Source organism: Rattus norvegicus, chromosome 11 (assembly GCF_021556685.1).
Source record: "Rattus norvegicus strain SHRSP/BbbUtx chromosome 11, alternate assembly SHRSP_T2T, whole genome shotgun sequence".
NCBI classification, from domain to species: Eukaryota; Metazoa; Chordata; class Mammalia; order Rodentia; family Muridae; genus Rattus; species Rattus norvegicus.
Genome location: NC_141544.1, coordinates 28660204 through 28666884, shown reverse-complemented (window position 1 = coordinate 28666884; position 6681 = coordinate 28660204).

Here is a 6681-nt window from a genome sequence, read left to right as displayed (position 1 = left end):
GCCACCCTCACCCCCCATCATGATACACAGATAAATAAATAAAAAACAAATAGCTAAAATGCAGAAATTATAGATGGTCAATGAGGAGAAATATTTTATTAAATACTATTATTAATAACATGGATATTAATATTATCTTTACACAAAGTCGATTCTTAAATATCATGTTCCTTCTTTATCCCTAAGAATTCCATTGCCAGAGGCGTGTTCCAATTCCTTATAATATTGGCCTCTAATGTTGATTACTTTTTTAAAAAACTGGGAGGATATAGTTGTAAAACTTTTAATTATTCCAAACCCTGATTTAGGTTTTAACTGTTTCATTGAACAAAAAAATAACAAGAAGGAATACTTAGATGATATTTCATCATGTACATTTTGAGTTCCATTTCTCGATTAGAAATTGTCTAGTCATAGCTTTAAAATACTAAAATTCAATATCACTTATTGGCATAACATTTTCTGGGGAATTTTATGCATGGTATAGTATAAGCCACTCTGGTTTATTGAGACAATAAATACTCAAAGAATGCTCAAATAAAATAATGGAAGTGGATGTCCTTACAAAATACTCTCGAAGTCTCTCATGCTATAGAAAGGAAACTTTATAGCATCCAGGAGTGGTCCACTTCCAACACCACACAGTTTTAAGTGTCACAGTTTGTACATAATGATATCCAGAATTCTTCCTCTTTGGGGTGTATGTAGGGAGCTCTCAGCTTAGCTTAGTGGTGGATACACTTTTCAGAATGCAAGCCAAGGTCGTACCACTCAAGTCTGTTCCAGTAACAGCCCATGAACACTCCACTGACACTGGAGCTAACTCAGCCTTGCTTCTCTCTTGTAAATTTATATGTGTCACTTAGAACCCTTCCTCTTGCTTGCAAAGCTATCAGGAACATTCATCTTAAGAGTCAGTTGCAGCTCTGTTTAATGAGCCAGTCAGCAGCATTCTAGACAAGCTTGAGTGGAAGCCTGTCTATGCTATTTTTTTCCCCGGACTAAGAAAGCCATTACTTCAAAACCCAGCCTTTGGAAATGGGCTTGGATATGCTCCATAGACATACAGCCACGGAACTCACCTGAAAAGAGAGCCTGGACTCTGTACACTGACTTTTTGTTTTAACTGTTGAAGCTTCTCTGTGCTTATGTAGGTTCATCAACACAAGAGAAACGACTGAAAATGCTCACCTTTTGGGTTTGTTTTCCTTGGTTCAGGCAAAGGCTGCAGGCACTGGGATGTTTTGCTTAGCATTGCAAGTGAACAGCAACTTCTAACTTCTATTGGTGCACTCCACCCCCACCCCTGCCTCCCTCCCCCAGGGTATTATCATATTTGGCAAGATGGGGTTCAGTTCCACTTAAAATGATGGGATTAAACGGCCCATCTAATGTGTAGAGTCTGTGCACTCTTAGAAGCACAGTGCAATTTAATCAGATATTAGGCCATAAAATTAATCGCTCTACATTTGGAATTCAACAGATTTTTGAATTTCACTTGACATTTTAAGAGTGAGTTACCATAAATATATAGTAAAGCACTAGGCCCATTAAGCCAAAATATTTAGTGGTAATATTTCATATTTTATGGCCTTACAATGATGCAAATTGGTAGAATGTCTTTTAACTTTTGAATATTTGTATAGTCTGTGCAAAACAATAAAACACAGTAAAGAAAGCATTGGGAATGCATGAAGTAATTATGCCATCAATGAAATTTATTACTAATACACTTTAGAATTACATGCAGTGTGCAGTTGATAGTGTAGTGAATTTTTGGCAAGTCAATCATAACTAAAATTATAATGAGAAATTTTGGATTTTTCTCAGGGGTCTGTGTTGTGTATTAAATAGTCTAGAGCATTTTACATAGAGTCTGGTGTGTATTTTTCTGCATTATTTGAGGAAACATCTGGATCGGCTGATAGTACCTCATTTTACATAGAAGCATTTGTGACTGTTAAAGCAACTTCGAGAGAATAGTGCAAAAGGCAGGTTATCGGTTTCAAAGGGATATACAACAGAACAGGATATGAAATAAACATCATAAAACAACAAAGTTTATTGTAAGCAGAAGTTGTTTGGGGTGATATGACTCAGATTTCTCATCTAATATTTAAAACTTAGGAACTCATACACATACGTTACCCTCAGAGGATGACCCCCTGTTTATTTTCAATTCACAGATGAAGAAACTGAGGCAAAGCTATGAAGACTTTTCAGGGTCACATGATCATGCTCATGAAAACCAAGAGCCACTACAACCATTAGTGCATTATTCCTGCCAAAGGCACAGAATAGTGTGGCTTTGTGTACAAGCAAGTAAAGACCCTTGATAGTCACCATACTTAATTCTAAATATTTGTCATTAGACACAGGCAAGTGTTGGATTCAGAAATCTCTAATCAACCACCAACATTCCCAGCCACAGTTTATTGTAAAAATGCTGACATCTGTATAAGATGTGGACAGAAAGAGACAGGCTTTGGTTTGAAGAGGACAGACATGATATGGGTCCTCACATTCCTATTATTTTACTATAATATTTTACTATAGCACAAGAATTTTCTCATGTCATTAAAGAGCATACTTTTAGTATTTAAAGCCTGTAAAAACTATGACTGACTTATCAAAATTCTTTCTTGAAGGTATTTCTATACTTCCATTTTTCTATACATCAAATGATCCTGTGATGCATAACCTCATGCTACAGATGTCTATACACCTAACCATTTTTGAACAGGAGACCTACATTGATGATAAACAAGTGAGATCCTAAATTGAATGGAAAAACAAAAACAAAAACTAGTCCCAAGTCAAACACCTCTGAAAACTCATCTGCCCTGTTTTTCACCCAGCTCTCCAAACACTGAACTTGAGTGCCAACACACTGAAGGCTTTATGAGGGACTGTGTGTGCAATGGTATTATGTTTTTTCCACCATATTGCCTGCCTCGCCCTGTTTTCCAAATAGTAGATTTTGTTAGTTTCCTTTTATGTTGAAACTATCACATTTCATTTAGCATGTATAGTTAACATGCGAAACAAAGTTGTCCTCAATGAAGTTTTAGGCTGTGCAATCTTAGTCCTCTTACAGGACAGCAGGGAAGGAGGTAACAGGATGACAGCTCTCAGCTGAAAGGTTAATAAGACTCAAGCCAGATAGGGGATTTTCATAGATCATTTCATAGATCGTTAAAGTGTACACATATTTCTATGAGGTCCAGGTAAGAGTAGACATTCTAAGAGCATCCACATTGCTACGTTGGGTTAAAATGGATGAAGTGACTTGATTCTAAAATAATCTTAGTAGTTTTACCCTCTTCCTATGTTTGATGGTAGACTGTTGACCTGGTCACCGTTTTCCTAACCAATTAAGAGATTCCTGTTGTAGAAGTACACACCACACACACACACACACACACACACACACACACACACACACACACACACACACACACATAAACACATGCACACTTTCTCAACTTGCTTTTCTGCCATCCTTCAACAGTTGGCAACGCTGTCCTTTGGTTTCAGTAGCTCAGCTGATAGCTTTCATTTTGATGATTTCCGAAAAATTCATATGCTAAATGTAAGTTTTTTCCAAAGTGAACAGAGGGAAGAAAAGTTTTTGTAAGCCTGTTTTTAGAATTGTTTTAATGAGCGATCTCAAGTAAAAAGTACCGCCAATCCATCTGTAAACTAGTATTCATATCTGACCATCACATTATGTGCAAACAGTGAGATTAAAAAATCGAAAATAAAAAAGTATCCATCTGGATTTTTGATTTAACGCCAAAAAGTCAGAGTCCTTAAAACACTCTGTGTTTACAGTCAATTTCCTCCCAGTTATTCTGTCTCTTTTGTACCTCTGTGTTCAACATCCAAAAAAGAATATGTAGGTTTGTATAATTAGGACTCCAAGAGGAATCATATTTCTGATCTAGAGTTGCCTTTTGTCCTTAAAATGAATTGAGTAGAGAAAGGACTGTCTATCTCAGCTTCATGTCTAACAGCTCTAAACAGAAACTGACTGGGATATTCCTCAGTAGATGAGTGAAACCTCTCTGTGTCTGCACGGTAAAACATGTTGAATAGAGATGATGTGTCTACAGGGTAGAATATTACTTGATAATAAAAAGGAATAAAGCATGGATAAGATATGGAATTTAGATGGATTTTAAGTGCCTTATGCTTTATAAAAACCTCTCAGGAGGTTTGCACACTATATGATTCCCCTGATATAATGTTGTAAATGCATTAGCGATTACCCGGGGATCAGGGTAGGAATGTTTGTTAGTGTGACTCTATAGTAATCATGAAGGAAATATTTTTGGATGTTGAGGTAGTTGCTGATTGCAGTGGTGGTCCCATGAGTATTTACATGAAGTTAAATAACATAGACTTGTCCAACACACACGTACGTACGCATGCACAAACACACTCATACCCCCATCACCACTATACCACATACAGATACACCACACACACACACACACACACACACACACACACACACACACACACACACACACACACACTCACCCTGACTACATATAAAAAAGACAATGGAAGTAAAATAAAAACCCTAGTCCAATCACTGGTGTTGCAATGTCTGTTTCCTTGTTTTGACACTGCACTATAGACATATAGAATGCCATTGTTCAGGGAGATTGAGGAGCACTTATATGTCATGGTCACTCTCCATGAGCCTATAGTTACCTCAGAATCAGAAGGATGAAAATCACATCAAGGTTTCCTTTCTACTGGGGCCATTAGTGCCTTGCTCTACCTTTGACCCTTTGCCTCAAGGTTATCTTCCAATCCCCAGACTTTGGGTCTCACTTTTTTTTGGGTCTCAAGTTTTTACAGCACTTCCAGCCCGTCTTTGAGCCTATCAGATTTGCTCATTGCCAGTTCCATTATCTCACCATAAAGTGTAGTGACTGTGGTCCTCATACCATATATTTTTAAAGGCCCCATTTTGAGATCAACCCTGCATTTTTAGCACTTGATTTATTTTCTAAAGCACCTAAAAGCCTAGATAATATTTGGTGAAGCAATGGCTGAAAAGGAACCGGTACTGTAGCTGGCAAATTTCAGTGAGAATAAGAAATTGAGTTCAGGAGGAACATGAGCCTGTAACTAATGAGTCCACCATAAGCTGACCTGTGTGAGGAGTGGCTAAAGGTGAATTATGAATTCCCACAGTGCACAAAAGTTCACTTACAACTAATCACATGTGTCTGTATGGTTATCTCCAACTTCTCAACACTTCAGTGATTGTCTCTAGCACTGGTAAAATGAGTTCTCTCGGCTGTCTATTCTCTGAGGTGTTTCCTCAACCCATCTTGTTAGAACAAATTCTGGTAATAAGAAGATTACATGGAAAAGTGCTAGCACGTTGGGTTTTTGGTGGCTTTTGTTGATTCTTATTGCCATTCAAGATGTGGCAAGAATATCAAAGAGTCAACTGATCATTCACATTCTTCACACCAAGTTTTGTTTTCAATTCTTGTCCTATCTCATGAAAGCTATGTTATCATTCCTCATGCTATTTCTTCCTCATACTGTAAACACCTCCACTGTGGTATAAGTGTGCACGCTCGCTGTCTCTGTCATTCTGTCTCTCTGTCTCTCTCTTTCTGTCTTTCTCTCTCTCTTGCCCTCCTTTCCTTTCCTCAGGTTCCACTGTTTCTGAGTTCAAAGAGAGCCTAAGGTGTACAGGTATACCCATAGGAAGGAAGTATCAGATTCACTGGTTAAAGTAACTCCCGACCCTGAGACCCCAAAGTAGAGCAGAGACGATATGTTTTGAACAGAGATGGTGGCTATCTAATCTAGATCAGCATCGCACCCCTCCGCCACGTGCCAGAAAAGCAAAGATTGAGACGAGAGCCTGACAACTCGTTTCTGAAAACTTTCCAATCTTTAACGTGTAAGTCAGATGAAAAGCACAGGAGACATCTGGACTTGCAAAACTTTGCAATGCTAATGTGTGTGTTCTGGAAGCGACTATGCTAAGAGACAAGTATAAGATCCCAGCTTCTTTCACAAAATTGGTTCAGAGGAACATAGTGAGGATACAGCTAGTAGCAGAAAGCAGATGCCAAGAAGCTCTAGTCAGGGAAACTATAGAAAGCCAAGGGCAGCATTCAATATTTCTAAAGTGAGTTCTTATGTAAGAAAAGTTGATTTTGTTTTACTAGTGGTTCAGTCTCAAGACGATAAATTACAATGGACACCAACTTCTTGCCCAGCTGACATTAACATCAGAGAGTGATCATTTTGTAAAAGGTTAAGTTTGCATGTGGAAATCACACAATATTTTTATTTTCCATTCCTTTATCATCTTTCTAGACAGCAATAGATGTAGAGAAATGCTAACTTTGAAGAACACTGAAAATTAGTGAAGAAAGCAATTAAAATTTTTCTCATCACATTTTGCTACACCTCATTTTCCCCCTTCTGGAATAACAAATAACTTCTTGAATTTCACTTCTCACTTGACATGTTTTGTTTGAAAGACTCAATGGTTATGTTTTAATTGATTGTCATACACTAGCCCACGATACAGCAAGTTATATAGAAAAGAGTAGACCATGTTCTCCTTCATCCTCTACCTTAGATGATGTGCAAACATCCTCGCTCCAGTTTGAAACAAATAGTTTATTGCATGGA